This window comes from Etheostoma spectabile, unplaced genomic scaffold (assembly GCF_008692095.1).
Source record: "Etheostoma spectabile isolate EspeVRDwgs_2016 unplaced genomic scaffold, UIUC_Espe_1.0 scaffold00018611, whole genome shotgun sequence".
Taxonomy (NCBI): Eukaryota; Metazoa; Chordata; class Actinopteri; order Perciformes; family Percidae; genus Etheostoma; species Etheostoma spectabile.
The window spans coordinates 268535-285346 of NW_022604349.1; the positions used below are offsets into that span (position 1 = coordinate 268535).

The 16812-nt window shown below is 42.1% G+C and overlaps 1 long non-coding RNA gene and 1 pseudogene across 1 annotated transcript; both read left to right on the top strand.

The window, feature by feature from the left end:
• The window catches only part of LOC116681310 (zinc finger protein 235-like), a 58271-nt pseudogene extending 42174 nt beyond the window's left edge, over positions 1–16097 (top strand).
• LOC116681313 (uncharacterized) lies at positions 1289–5931 on the top strand. Its single transcript, XR_004330001.1, has 3 exons — positions 1289–1377; positions 1655–1657; positions 5921–5931. It is a non-coding gene; the product is annotated as an uncharacterized LOC116681313 (long non-coding RNA).
• Positions 16098–16812: the final 715 nt, after the last annotated feature.

Genomic DNA, 16812 nt, shown 5'->3' on the forward strand with positions numbered 1-16812 from the left:
ATATATGTAAAACAATATTCATGTTTTTTTATTCTTCTGACCAGTGGCCGCACCAAAATAAAAAGATTAAGAAGCATTGTGGTGTTCCCGGTGTGATGACTGTAAACTACACTATGTACGTATATAGGCCACGTTATTGGTCCAGGGATATGAGACTAATTGAGAAGGTTATGAAACCAATGTATGCTATAATAATAAAAAATAGGCCCACATATTAAGGAGTAACACAAACTACCCTTTATTAGAGAAGGACAAGCAACAAGAAAATGAAATAATGAATGTATTGGTCTCTGACCAGTCTGCCATTATTATCATCTGGGAACATCGCTACATTAATATCATCACACTTAATCTCCGGAGCGCGTCCTGTAGAAACCTGAGGCTGAGACCACGGACGCTGCGCTGCTCATCTCTACTTTTACAGAGAGAGTGGACACTGACGCGACGCACAGGTCACCCGGCAGGCAGCGGCCACCAACCAGCGGCCGCACGCCAGGCAGCCTCAACACAATACTGTTCCACCGGGAAAAGTCCCACTCTGCATCAGGGTGCCAGTGCAACCATTTCTAACATCTAAACAACTGTTGTAGGGTTTAAATCATACTCAATAGTGACAAGTAGGCTAATGCATTTTAATAAAAATAAAGCAGAACACATGCATAAGACAACGCAATAACTGTTAAACACGTTTATTTTGGATCAGCTGATTTGACACATGAGACTCCAGGATTAATCTTAGCCCGGCTGTTAGCCTGCTCTGGACCAGGCTAGCCACAAAGAATAAATCTCCATGGTTACTTGGCTGGGCTTAATTCAATCTGGTTTCATGCAACCGAGTCCAAGCTAAATTCATCCAGGATAACTTGAATATCCCGGCTTAATCCCTTATCCTAGTTTCGTGCAACAGGCCCCTGCAGTCAGGAGAAAGATGCTTTTATTTTTTTAATTTGGAGATATTCTCCTCACCCAAGAGGGAGGGAGCGGTTTATGTAAAGGTAAATGTCAGACAAAAACAAGCAGTGTTAAAAAAAAAAGTACTGAGGTAGTAAATATTAACAGCTAAATGTACTTTAAGTATCAAAGTAATATGTGACACGGAGGCCCCTTGGAGAGATACCTGCTGCTGTACAAGTTGCTGATCTTCAGCTCATTAGATGGTCAGTTAGCTCCATCTAGTGGACAGATAGTAGAACTCCATCATCTGATGAAACTCAGTACACAGAGACCTCAAACTGTCTGACAACAACAGGAAGGTGACAAATGTGAAGGAGGATCAGTCATTCCTGGAGTCTGAACTTGTCTGAAGATGGTTACTCTGTCTGTCACAATAACAGAAGAACAGTCCTCACTTCCTGCTCTGTCTCTAACAGAGTAGCAGTGTATGTGGACGTTCCTGCTGGCTCTCTGTCCTTCTACACAGTCTCCTCTGACTCACTGATCCCCCTCATCACCTTCATCACCACATTCACCCAGCCTCTCTATCCTGGGTTTGGGTTCTGGCCTGGTTCCTCAGTGTCTCTGTGTCCTCTGCAGGACTGAGAGTCTCTCCTGTGGACAGAAACACTGACTGAAGATCAGCTGCTGAAATCAAAGTTCAGTCTGTTCACCATCACACACACTCTGCACTGTGAAGCAGATCTGAGTAGTAGCTCAGTCCGTAGGGAGTTGGGTTGGCTGATTTATTCATCTGACTTGTAGAATAACGTCAATGATCGACTTGTTTTAAATGTTGGGGAATGTGGAACAACTTAATGCAAAATGAATTCAATAAAACAAGGCCACATGCTGATTATTTAATGGATGTATTCTTCCTGTTGTGTCTGGGTTTCAACTCCTAATTAAAAGGTAAAGTTTCCGACCACTAAAGGTTCTGTTGTTGTCTCTGACAGACTCAGATTATTATTCTAAGAGTCTGACAACATTATGGGATGGATCCCTACAGAGATAGACCTTTAGTTAAAGAGTAAGATCCTTTTAGTTTAACATCACCAATCACCATCACCAAACCCACCAGACTCCATGTAAATAATAACTAATTTAGAGTGTATAGAGCAGCATATCTCCACCAGACTCCATGTAAATAATCACTACTTTTAGCGTGTATAGAGCAGCATATCTCCACCAGACTCCACTAAATAATCACTACTTTTAGCGTGTATAGAGCAGCATATCTCCACCAGACTCCATGTAAATATTCACTACTTTTAGCGTGTATAGAGCAGCATATCTCCACCAGACTCCATGTAAATAATCACTACTTTTAGCGTGTATAGAGCAGCATATCTCCACCAGACTCCACTAAATAATCACTACTTTTAGCGTGTATAGAGCAGCATATCTCCACCAGACTCCATGTAAATATTCACTACTTTTAGCGTGTATAGAGCAGCATATCTCCACCAGACTCCACTAAATAATCACTACTTTTAGCGTGTATAGAGCAGCATATCTCCACCAGACTCCACTAAATAATCACTACTTTTAGCGTGTATAGAGCAGCATATCTCCACCAGACTCCATGTAAATAATCACTACTTTTAGCGTGTATAGAGCAGCATATCTCCACCAGACTCCATGTAAATAATCACTACTTTTAGTGTGTATAGAGCAGCATATCTCCACCAGACTCCATGTAAATATTCACTACTTTTAGCGTGTATAGAGCAGCATATCGCCACATTTATTTCAGCTTGAATGTGTGATACACCCTTAAGGGATAACATAATAACCAGCGTAGCGTTTACGAATTTCAAATTGTATTGGTGAGCAATATTAACGTAGCGGGGAAACAAAGAAAGCGGAACCAATGTGCGGGTATCGGTACACCAGGGTGCCCAGGTGACGGACACTTTCCTCCTCTTTGGAGACGAGGATGGCGGTTTGTTTTCTCACTCTCTGATGCCGTAATTCTGCTTTCCAGGTTGGTACTCGGTAAAAATGACAACAGCCGGTTTCCTTCTGCCGTGTGTCTGGTGGACTGAAGCTGTGGGGGGTTAGTTATGGAGTTTATGATGTGTAAAGGCGAGCTAAAGAGCCGCGTTTGTAACCACGGGAAACGGGTTTCGTAAACAATAGAGCTCGCGGCTAGCTAACTGGTGTGTACTGCGCAGACTCCAACTGAGCTTGAAGACGTAGATGTGACGTGAGCAACGTGTCTGAAAGCTGTAAGTCTTCTGGTAGCTGTGCAAGAGAAATCTCAATCATTCCAATCAGCAGAGACTGAGAGGTAGGTATATGTTAGGAGATAACATAGGCACAGGCTAATTAATGCTAACTAACATGCTAGGTAACATTAACAGAGACACAGGCTAATTACTGCTAACTAACATGCTAGGTAACATTAACAGAGACATAGGCTAATTGCTGCTAACTAACATGCTAATTACTGCTAACTAACCGGCTAGTTAACATTAACATAGACATAGACTAATTACTGCTAACTAACAATATAGTTAACATTAACATAGGCACAGGCTAAATACTGCTAACTAACATGCTAGTTAACATTAACAAAGGCTCAAGCTAATTACTGCTAACTAACCGGCTAGTTAAAATTAACATAGGCTCAGGCTTATTACTGCTAACTAACATGCTAGTTAACATTAACATAGGCACAGGCTAATTACTGCTAACTAACATGCTAGTTAACATTAACATAGACACAGGCTAATTACTGCTAACTATGTAATTTACTTGATTGCTTCCTGCTTCTTACAGTGCAGACGCTTTGCTGCTTGCTCCTGCTTCTGCTTGCATATTTTTGCTGATAATCGTGCTTTTCCTCTGAGAAACTATGAGCAGCGGCTCTTGGACACTTCAAAAACACTGGACTATACATTTTTTGTAGACATAGTAGGCTATTGCCATATTTTAAAATTTTTCTGCGTGAGCGTGGCCTACCAATAGCTCAAGCCTGTCCTACAGTGATTGTAGCTAAAGCTAATTAGCAGCAAGATGCCTCCTTTCTCCGTAGAAGACTACTACAAACTCCTTCAGAAGATTGCACTTCTGGAAACCAAGGTTCACCTTCTAGAAGTGAACGTGGAAGTTAACGGATCTTGTGGAAATGACACCACTTTACCATGGACCCATAACAATGGACAGAAGTATGCTAACACACGGCTAATTAGCACCAACAAGACTACAAAGAAACAGGAGGGTGGAACTGGTAATAAATCAACAAGTGGCGGTCCTCCCTGGAACTCTTGTGGTGCGAAGCCTAAGAGTAAATCATTTTCCTGGGAAATGGGAGGACGACTAACGGGCCGGGCACAGCGCCCTGAGATTTGTGATGTGACCGGCTGGCCTGCATTATCATCTGGGCAGAGCGCCTCTTCAACCCCTGTACCTAGTAGGACACAGCCGTGGACAGCTGCAAAAGGGAAAATAAGCAACAAAATGCCCCCCCAACAACCTGGTGTGCAACTGGATAACAGATTTGCTCCTCTGCTGCAAGACGCTGGACAGTCATCTGATGACCGGGACTGCGTCTCATCACCACACAGCAGGGTAAGGACTGAGAGCAATTCAAAAAGTAAAAAGCTAACAACTGGGCCTCAAACCCTGATTGTGGGTGACTCTGCTGTAAAAGATTTAAAAAACAGTAAAAACACCAAAATACTATGTTTTCCCAAAGACATGGTGTCTGACTTGACCCAAAAAATCCCAGATATCGTGGCAGCACACCCAACTGTGAAGAACATTATTCTGCATATAGGGTCAAATGATGTTGTAAAGCAACAGTCTGAATTGCTGAAACTGGACTTTAGGGAACTGCTTGACACAGTCACCCCCCTAAGCGCAAATGTGTTTATCAGTGGTCCTATACCGTCAGTCAGAAGAGGAGATGAGAGATTCAGCCGACTGTTGGGACTAAACAAATGGCTTTCAACTGAATGTACCGTCCACTCTCTGAAGTTCATTGACAATTTAAACATTTTCTGGGAGCGCAGACATCTTTTTAAAGCAGATAGACTTTCCCTTAACAAGCCAGGAGTAAAGCTGTTCACCTCTAATCTGCTTTACTTTCTGCGCTACACATCTGCTCCCTCTGCCAAGGTCACAAAACAAAAGGAAGACACAACAAAGTGCGGCAGTGATCCAGCACAGCCCCCGCCTGTGCAAAGATTTGACCATGGGAGACCAGAGAGCAGAGACACGAAACCTCCACTCCCCTCTTCACCCGTCCAGCACCCCTCAAACCTTCCCAACCCCGAACCTTCTGAGGATTCATCGCTGTCTCTACTGATGTCTCCACACACCCTTTCCCTTATTTCCCCCATCAATTATGCACCCCTTCCTACCCCCATGGCTCAACCCCGGGCAAAAGTAAAACGCCAAGCACCACTACCAGGATGTCAGAAAACTCCTTCCCCCCAGACTGATAAGGACGCTTGTGTGCAAAATCTGGCAAGCACTATCTGATATGTGCCGGGCCTTGGCTGCAGGACTAGTGATACTAATGACTCTTTTCAAGACAAGCCCGGGCCCTGTGGATTCAATTCTTCCTCAATTTCTGTTGTGATAGGTAATAGGAAAAGAATGGTGAATAAGCACTTAACTGCAAACTTAGCAAATTTAGCATCCATTCCTCGTCAGCTACAGCCTGTCCCAAAAATGAAAACACACTAACACTAGCCTTACTAAACGTCAGGTCTTTGGCAGGAAAATCATTTTTAATCAATGATTTTATTACTAAGCACAATCTAGATTTTATGTTTTTAACTGAAACCTGGTTAGACCATAATAACAGCGCTGCTGTTCTCATCGAGTCAGCTCCCCCTAACTTCAGTTTTATGAGTGAGAATAGAGTGAATAAGAAAGGAGGTGGAGTCGCCATTTTGTTTAATGACTCATTCCACTGTACGCAAATATGTTATGGAAATTTTGTTTCTTTTGAATATGTTGCTCTTCAATTAAGATCTTCCCCTCAAGCGATGTTTCTAAATATCTACAGGCCACCTAAATATTGTGCAACCTTCATTGATGACTTCACTGAACTGCTGTCTATTATCTGCATTAACTTTGATTGTGTAATCATTGCGGGTGATTTTAACATTCATGTTGACAGCCCCCAGGACAGGGGGACAAAAGAGCTGTGTTGTGTTTTTGAGAACTATGGACTGACTCAGCATGTGACGGAGCCCACCCACAATAAGGGGCACACTCTGGACTTGATTGTCTCCAAAGGTCTGAACATTTCCAAGGTTGTGGTGACTGACGTTGCTCTCTCAGATCATTCCTGTGTTTTCTTTAACGGCACTATCTCTGTGCCCAAAAGTGTCCAAACAAAGATAATCAGAAAACGGTATATCACTGAAAACACCAGTGACACATTTATACAGCTTTTCTCCTCCACACCAGCCCTCTCTGGGCTATCAGTCAGTGAGCTTGTAGATAATTTCAACTGTAAAATCACAAATGTTATTGATGCCATTGCTCCCACTAAGGTCAAAGTTGTATCTGGTAAGAAAAGATCTCCATGGAGAAATGTCCTACTGGTGAGAACAGAAAAAAGAGAGTGTAGGAAAGCTGAACGAAGGTGGCGAAAAACAAATCTCCTGGTCCATTATAACTCCTATAAAGAGAGACTTCGCATTTATAATTTGGAACTGAGGAATGCAAGAAGGTCCTTTTTCTCTGATATTATCTCTAGAAACAATAATAATTCCCGTGCTTTGTTTGCTACTGTTGATAGGTTAACAAACCCTCCAGTACCAGTAGCATCTGAACTTTTATCTACCAAGGCCTGCAATGACTTTGCCTCCTTCTTCAAAGACAAAATTCAAAAGATTAGACAAACAGTCAGTGCCTCCATATCAAGTCCAGGATATGTGTTGTCACAGTGTTCAAGCAAAACTAGTTCCAATATGACAGAATTTCACACGATCAACCATACAAACCTGGAGGACATTATTCAACATCTGAAAACCTCGACCTGTTGCCTTGATGTTCTACCAACGGGACTTTTCAAAAATGTTTCCAATTGTTTGACTTATGATCTTCTACAGATTGTGAACACATCTCTTCTTTCAGGTATCTTTCCACAGGCCCTGAAAACTGCAGTAATCAAGCCACTCTTAAAAAAGAACAACCTAGACAAGTCACTAATGAGCAACTATAGGCCAATATCAAACCTTCCGTTTTTAAGTAAAATCATTGAAAAAGTAGTCTTTCAACAACTCAACCATTTCTTGTCACTAAGCAACAGTTTTGATACCTTTCAGTCGGGTTTCCGACCACACCACAGCACTGAAACGGCTCTTGTCAAAGTCTTTAATGACATCCACCTTAACACAGATAATGGCAAAATTTCAATCTTAGTATTACTTGATCTCAGTGCTGCATTTGACACGGTCGACCACGACATACTACTAGACCGATTGGAAAACTGCGTTGGCCTTTCTGGCTTAGTACTAAACTGGTTTGAATCCTACCTAAAGAATAGGGATTACTTTGTGTCTATAGGTAATTATGCATCTGAGCGTACAAATATGACGTGCGGAGTTCCGCAAGGCTCCATTCTGGGGCCTCTTCTGTTTAACATCTACATGCTTCCACTGGCTCAGATTATGGAGAAAAACAAAATAAGTTACCATAGTTATGCGGACGACACACAAATTTACATAACCTTATCGCCAGGGGACTATAGTCCAATACAAAAACTGACTAAGTGCATCGAACAAATTAACGGCTGGATGTGCCAGAACTTTCTGAAATTAAATGAAGGAAAAACTGAGGTGGTTGTTTTTGGAGCAAGAGAGGAACGATTAAAAGTCTGCGCTCAGCTTCAAACAACAATGTTAAAAACAACAGACAAAGCCAGAAATCTTGGTGTAGTCATGGACTCAGACCTGAACTTTAACAGCCACATTAAGACAATTACAAAGTCAGCCTACTATCACCTAAAGAACATATCAAGGGTTAAAGGACTTATGTGTCAACAGGATTTGGAAAAACTTGTCCATGCCTTTATCTTCAGTAGACTTGACTACTGTAACGGGGTCTTTACAGGTCTCCCTAAAAAATCAATCAGACAGCTGCAGCTGATTCAGAACGCTGCTGCTCGAGTCCTCACTAAGACCAAGAGACTGGATCACATCACTCCAGTTCTGAAGTCTTTACACTGGCTTCCTGTGTCTCAAAGAATTGATTTCAAAGTACTCTTGCTAGTTTATAAATCACTTAACGGTTTAGGTCCAAAATATATTGCTGATCTGCTACTACACTATGAACCACCCAGACCTCTCAGGTCATCTGGGACAGGTCTGCTTTCTGTCCCCAGAGTCAGAACTAAACAGGGTGAAGCAGCTTTCAGCTTTCAGTTTCTATGCTCCTCATATCTGGAATAAACTCCCAGAAACCTGTAGATCCGCTGCTACTCTCAGTTCTTTTAAATCAAGGCTGAAGACCTTTCTATTTGATGCTGCCTTTCTTTAAATGACTAATCATTTCTTTAAATTTCTTATGCTGCACTGTAAATTTTATTCTTGTGTTTTATGTTTCTCTTTGTTTTTAACTGTCTATTCATGTGTTTTACCGGTTTTTAATGCTTGTGATTTTTAACTGTTTTTACTTGTGTTTTATCTGTTTAACTGATTTTGTGTAAAGCACTTTGAATTGCCTTGTTGCTGAAATGTGCTATACAAATAAAGCTGCCTTGCCTTGCCTTGCCTAATGAGTTGTTTCGTGTTTTTAACGTATCCTGACAGGATTGTTAATGTTAAAATGTTGTTTAACTCTTAAAGGGGAGTTCCTCCTAAAAGTTCTACAGAGTATTAGTAAAGGAATGTATTATAAGTTGAACTATTGTCCCCAGGTGTATGATGGTTCATGTTTTGACTCTGAAGTCGTTTGAAAATTTATTTACAGCCAAAGAGGGTTTATGATTTCCATGATGACATTAGTATAATGGAGGAGTTTTGGAGGTAGAAAGAAGAGATATATATTATTATTAAAACGGTACAGTAAGGTTGATATTTATTTTGGTAAGGACGAGACTATTTCTGGGAATTTGAGTGTGGAAGATTTTGCCCTCTGAAAAATGGGGAGTAAAGAAAATGGTGTTACGGTTCTTAAATTGAAGTGAAACATGTTTCCACGAGGGGAATGTTGTTGTTGAGGACTGTTTTATGCTTTTGTGTTTCGGAGAATCTGTGATAAATAGACAGAGATTTGGAGACGAGGACGGCGGTTCGTTCTCTCACTCACTGACTCCGTGATTCTGCTTTCCAGGGTTTCTCCTATGAGAGTTAAGTAGTGAACCCCAATCAAGAACAATCAATTGTTACCCCGGTTACTCGATTTGAAACCCCCGCCTTGGGGCAGACGTCAAACTGGCGACCGGAGCAGGAAAGGAGGAGGAAGAGGAGGAGCTTGCAGCAGTGAAGGAGGAAGAGGAGGAGCAGCCTGCAGTAGTAAATGAGGAAGAGGAGGAGGATCCTGCAGTAGTAAAGGAGGAAGAGGAGGAGGAGTCTGCAGTAGTAAAGGAGGAAGAGGAGGGGGAGGAGGAAGAGCATGCAGCAGTAAATGAGGAAGAGGAGGAGGATCCTGCAGTAGTAAAGGAGGAAGAGGAGGAAGAGCCTGCAGTAGTAAAGGAGGAAGAGGAAGAGCAGCCTGCCGCAGTGAAGGAGGAAGAGGAGGAGCATGTGGTGGAGAAGGTTTTGGACCGCAGAGTGGTAGAGGGAAGAGTAGAGTTTCTGCTGAAATGGAAGGGGTTCTCAGAGTAAGTATGAGTCTAGAATATTAATAATTATTGTGTGTGTGTATATATATATACACATATACGTATACAAATAACCTTACACCATGGCAACAGATAAAAGGAATAATCCAAATCAGCAGCTAGAGTGAGAATGTATTTCCTAAAAAACAAAGTGTGAGGAGATGTTCTTCTGTCTGCACTCACCTTTCCAGTGAGGAGAACACATGGGAGCCACAAGACAACCTGGACCTGGACCTTATCACCGAGTACCTGCAGAGACACGAGGAGACGGAGGGCACAAGGAAAGGTGTCAGGGAGGCATCGGGAGACTCAGAGGAGCGAGGGAGCAAAAGAAAGGAGGAGGTGAGTGAAGGAAAGAGGTTACTCTAGACTGAAGAGACCAGGAATCTAATCTCAATATTAATGAATGCACACAGATGCTTTCACAAAGAGAGAGAGAAAGAGAGATTATTGCTAAATATATGTGGATAGTGCAACAATATCATTATGCAAGGTTAAAACTCATAAGTTCTGCTAAAAATAAATGTTTTAGTCCTTTTTTAAAGGTCTCCATAGTCTGTGGTTTCTTTGAGGAGGATAGCAAGAGGATAACTCAGTGGTTTCATTTGTCTCTCTACCGACAGAACTACACCTTTAAAAATAAAACAATTGTTGAAATTGACCGGAATTCTCCTTTAAGGAGAAACACTTCCCATAAAAACTGTCCTGGAATTTGCAGTGTGTGTGTGTGTGTGTGTGTGTGTGTGTGTGTGTGTGTGTGTGTGTGTGTGTGTGTGTGTCTCAGCGTCAAATGAATTAACCAGTGCATATAAACATGATTTCCTGTTAGAGGACACAGACATATGTTGTTAAATGTTTTGGGCCTTTATGTGCCGATTTCAGTTTTAATGGTATAACACACTGTCTAATACAACACACATAGTCTGTGTCGGCGATCTAACCTCCTTCCCCGTCCTCTGTCTCTGTGCCGGCGCTCTAACCTCCGTCCTCTGTCTCGGCGCTCTAACCTCCGTCCTCTGTCTCGGCGCTCTGACCTCCGTCCTCTGTCTCTGTGTTGGCGCTCTAACCTCCGTCCCCGTCCTCTGTCTCTGTGATGGCGCTCTAACCTCCGTCCCCGTCCTCTGTCTCTGTCTCTGTGTTGGTGTTCAAACCTCCGTCCTCTGTCTCTGTGTCGGCGCTCTAACCTCCGTCCCCTTCCTCTGTCTCTGTGTTGGCGCTCTAACCCTTGCCCCGTCCTCTGTCTCTGTGTCGGCGCTCTAACCTCCGTCCCCGTCCTCTGTCTCTGTGTCGGCGCTCTAACCTCCGTCCTCTGTCTCTGTGTTGGCGCTCTAACCTCCGTCCCCGTCTTCTGTCTCTGTGTTGGCGCTCTAACCTCTATCATGGGTGGATCATGGGAAGTCCCCCAGCAGTTAAGGCCTATAGCAGCATCAGACGATGAGAGTAAGATGGGGGGGATGTAATGTCTGTTCCCTTCCAAGTGACCAATGGTGTTCGCCAGGGAGGAATTCTGTCTCCTTTTCTTTTTAATATGTATATGAATGAGTTGTCTTTGATTTTAAATGCATGTGGTACAGGCTGTAGGGTTGGTGATTTACTGATTAATCTCCTAATGGATGCAGATGATTTGGTCATCTTCAGCCCGCATAGTGCTGGTCTCCAACAGCTTCTGAGAGTATCCACACAATATGGTGTTGATTTTGATATAAAATACAATGCTAAAAAGAGTAAAATCATGATTATCAGAAGTAGAGAAGACAGACAAGCAACCTTCCCTGACTTCTATCTGTCTGGCACGGCACTTATGGTGTGCAGTGAGATTACGTATTTGGGCCATATTATTGCAAATGACCTTTGAGTGTGCAAAGGATTTAGTTTTTAAATTGTCAATCATTAAAGTTGGGAAACTTTCCTGAAAAAATGTAGAATATTGCTGAACTTCCATAATAACATGTCTGCAACCGGCACATATTTTCCTTCATCTTATCATAATTTATTGTATGAAGAGTGAGAGCAAGTCCAGGGTTTAAGAAGGTTGTTCACTAACTCTCTCTCTCTCTCTCTCTCTCTCTGTTTGTCTGTTGCTATAGAAACAATCCTTCACAACATCTGATACTTTAAAGATTCATCAGAGAGTTCACACTGGAGAGAATCTACACAGCTGTGATCAATGTGGAGCAGCTTTCACACTGAAGAGTAACCTAATAATACATTGACGCAATCACACCGAAGAGAAACCATACCGGTGTGATCAATGTGGGAAAACCTATACTAATAGTTGGAGCATTAAATATCACCAACGTGTTCACACCGGAGAGAAGCCATACTCGTGTGAACACTGTGGGAAAACGTTTTCTGTGAGTAGTAGCCTTAAATCTCACAGACGCATTCACACTGGAGAGAAGCCGTACGGCTGCGATCTATGTGGTAAAACATTTTCTGAAAGCAGTAGTCTTAAATGTCACCAACGTATTCACACCAAAGAGAAGCCGTACTTGTGTGAACAATGTGGGAAAACGTTTTCTGTGAGTAGTGCCCTTAAATCTCACCAGCGTGTTCACACTGGAGAGAAACCGTACCGGTGTGATCAATGTGGGAAAATCTTTACTCACAATAGTGCCTTTAAAGATCACCAGCGTGTTCACACCGGAGAGAAGCCGCACTGGTGTGAACAATGTGGGAAAATGTTTTCTCGGAGTAGTTACCTTAAAAAACATCAACGCATTCACACTCGAGAGAAGCCAAAATAATAAGGGGGGCTGCGCGGAGAGTAAGTTGAGGGATCCAAACAGGCACGGCTTTACAGATGAAATGGGTCATGTAAGGCAAAATTAAACCATATCAATTTGCTTAGTTTGTGGAGAAGCAGTGGATGCGAGGACATTACGACACTACGCTCTGCCCTGCCACGTCCTGCTGTGCCTTGAAATGCCCACAGTGCCCTGCTATGCCATGAACTACTATAAAGAACTACTACAAACTACTATTTTTTTATGACTATTATTGCCACTCTTCATTCTAACCCCAACCGGCCCGTCAGACACCGCCTTACAAGAGCCTGGGTCTGTCCCAGGTTTCTGCCTAAAAGGAAGTTTTTCCTCACCACTCTCGCACTGTTGCTGCTCTGGAAGAAACTGCTAGAACTGTTGGGTCCTTGTAAATTCGGGAGTGTGGTCTAGACCCACTCTATCTCTAAAGTGTCTCGAGATAACTCTTGTTATGAATTGATACTATAAATAAAATTGAATTGAATTAGGTGCACCGGTGCGACCTGGGAAAATGTCATCCGCACCCTAGAGCCCTGTGACCTAACAGACACCAACTAGCACCCTAGAGCCCTGTGAGCTAACAGACTGGTCACTGCTGTTGTCTGAAAAACAACACAGACGGACAGATTAGATATTTGTATAATATGTCACAAAAATTAGATTTTTTTTACATTATTTACACTTTCAAAATAACTGAAAACTAAAAAGGGACGTCTGCAAAAGTTTGGGCACCCTACAGAGTTTATACCGTGAACTCTTCCCCCGCCCCCCCCTTTGGTGAGTATCACAGCTTGGAAACGCTTCTTGTAGCAGCCAAGAGTCTTTAATTGTTGGAGGTATCTTTGCCCATTTTTCCTTCCAAAAGTCTTCCAGCTATTTGAGATTTCTGTCTGTCATGCACTGCTCCTTTAAGGTCTATCCATAGATTTACATTACGTTAAGGTCAGGAGATTGTGAAGGCCATGGCAAAACCTTCAGTTTAATCTTCTTGATGTAATCCACTGTGGAGTTTGAGGTGTGTTTAGGATCATTATCCATTTGTAGAAGCCATCCTCTCTTTAACTTCAGCTTTTTCACTGATGGCATCAAGTTAGTGTCTAAAATCTGCTTAAATTGTATTGAATCTATTTTTCCTTCTACTGGTGAAATGCTCCCTGTGCCATGAGAACAGCTGATTTACTCAGGGGGAAGTTTGCAAGCTTTTGGCTAATTCTGGGATTTTTAACCCATGTATAATCATTTGTTTTATTAATTTGATCTGTCTTCTTCTTAAATAAACTGAACTGAGTTGAACTTTGACAGTTTCTTCTTATTTTACAGATTTATTCTTTTTTATATGACACTCTTATGACATCATACTTCAGTTTATCACAAACATTCAACATCAACACACATCTGGAGATACGTGGTTTTCATTGGACTAGAAGGGAAGGGATGTTTTTGAGGGATAACAGCTGATTCCTGTCCATATTAATGTCTACCATTCAGGTCTCAGCTCGCCGCCACAGGGGTCAGACCATTCTCTTAACACATCCATGGGTCCGACCGCTCCCACACGTTACACTTCTTCTACTTCTTTTTAATTGCGCCTTGCAACCAGAGAAGAAGAAGCTGCATACAATGTGCATTTGATCCAATGACGTCGTGACATCTTCATAACTTCAGAGTCAGACAGACGTCAGAACCAGTCCAACCTGTTCCCAGAGCCAGTTAGTGTGAGAGAATTCCCCCCTCAGGAATCTTTTGGTTTGCCTATTTATTTTAGACTGATATATATTTTTAAATAATAAAAAAAAAAATTTCAAGTATTTTATTCATTAGCATGATAGTTTATGTGAGCTTTTACTTTGAAAAGTAAGAGAGCCTAATTGTTAAATATTTTATTCCAGATGCAAGCTTTTATTTTGAAATCTAGATCTCGGGGACGGCACCAGGTGGGATGGCAGAAGGAATTTTTTTAGTTTGCCTATAATCTGCTTTTATTTTATAGACAGAAATATATTTTGTAAGTATTTTATTCATAGCATGACAGTTGACGTAAGCTTATTTTATTCCAGATGCAAGCTTTTATTTTGAAAAGTAGAAGCTCGGGGATGGCACCAGGCGGGACAGCATCCATGCTGCAGCCATACACTCTTGGACCCAGTCAGTGTGAGAGAAGTCCCCCATCAGATGATGGAGTTCTACTATCTGTCCACTAGATGGAGCTAACTGACCATCTAATGAGCTAAAGATCAGCAACTTGTACAGCAGCAGGTATCTCTCCAAGTGGCCTCCGTGTGACATATACATTGACGTATACATTGTACATTTAGCTTTTAATACTTACTACCTTGATACTTCCTCCACAACAGCCCCTGTTTCTCATGTGGCCCCTTGGGAAAATGAATTGCCCCCCCTTTCCCTAGGACAACGTATCTAGTAGGGGTGATCCGAGTATCCGGCTGAAACGAGTATCCGGTACGGATAAAGCACTTTTGCCGAGTACAAGTATTATCCGAGAAATATGAGTCAATGTCCGTGCTCGGATTGAATAAAACTCCTCAACTGGCCGCGCAGCGTTCTGTGATAATCACAGCGCCCCCCCCCCCCCCCGCCTACAAACCCGCTCGGATCAATCACACACACACACAGAACATGGAGAAATGCGCGCTCTCTCTCTCTCTCTCTCTCTCTCTCTCTCTTCCGCTAATGAGCAGACTTCTGCCATCCTGGGGTGAGGGGAGAGGACACTTCAATGGTTTTTATATATATTATTACATCAGTTTTAAACTGATGAATACACTATTACAGTCATGTATACAGTGGACATTTAGTTGATTAATTTCATTATTTTTATAGTTTCTAGATTTCAGAGTCCAAAAGAGAGACAGAGATAGAGGTAGGTATGTAGGCTATGCATCATATTCTAGCATTGTTGATAAGATTTTTTATTTTATCTTAATGGTAAGTTCCTGAGTAACATTATCTTCTGCTAACTTTTAAAGTGCTCGTATTATATTTGTAGACTGCTTACGCATTCAGGTGGTCCACCATCATCTGCCACACTTTCTTGTTTCATCACAGCGTTGCAGTTGTTTCACTGAAGTTTGCCTGAAAGATTTTGAATATTTCAGAACATGAAGAGTGCATTTGCTTTCATTAAAACATGTCAGCAATATTTTCCTTCATTTTGTCATAAATTATTGAATGAATAGTTAAAATTGTGAGTAAGAGAAAATCCAGGGTTTAAAGAAGGTTGTTCACTAACTCTCTCTGTTTGTCTGTTGCTATAGAAACAGAGAGGAGAGGGACCCAAACGTCACCACTGTCAGCACTGTGAGAAATCCTTCACAACATCTGGATATTTAAAGATTCATCAGAGAGTTCACACTGGAGAGAATCTACACAGCTGTGATCAATGTGGGTCAGTTTTCACACAACAGTGTTAACTAAAAAAACATCAACGCATTCACAGTGGAGAGAAGCCGTACACCTGTGATCAATGTGGGAAAAGGTTTGCTCTGAGTGGTAACCTTGAAAGCCACCGCCGTGTTCACACTGGAGAGAAGCCGTACTGGTGTGATCAATGTGGGAAAAGGTTTTCTCACAGTAAAAATCTTAAAAATCACCAGCTCATTCACTCTGCCTCGTTGTGAAAATGTTTCAGAGCCAAGCTGTTTCCTCTTCCTCATGCCCTGATAGCTGTGTTCTTATATTCTGATCTTCTCTCCTTATTGAAGGCTGACCAGCAGTAAGACCATTTAAGATTAGGAAATATAACGTGTTTGCATTAAAACACTACCAAAGGAAACACATTCTTCTGCTCTGAATTAGGCAGACTATTGCTGCAACGGGGTAATGCTGCCCTCTACTGTTTGATACCGACATTCTCATAAATTATTAGTTTTTTATTATAAAGTCCACAACTGAAAAAGTACACCATCCTAGTGAGAGTAATACATATAGACTATAAAGTGAACAGTCAGCCTAATTAAATGTTCATTTAAAGCTTGGATCCCAAACTTACATACAGTGCCCTCAAGTCAACCTTGCAGTGTTCCAGACTCCACTAATCCACAGCTGCTGAAGCGCCTCACATGGATGTCCCTTCATCATCTTTATCCAGCTCCTGACAGAACATGTCCACATTCTTGGCTGTAGTGAATGTGAACGTTCTCCCTCCGCGGGTCTCTTTCAGGGTGGCCGGATAAATAAGAGAGTTTGAGACACCTTTAGCATGTAATTTACGCTGTACTCCTATACATTCCTGGTGCTGCTGGACGGCGAAAGTACTGTATCCAGGCTTAAAATGTAGCTTCCTGCTGCCCCCTGAAGGACTGC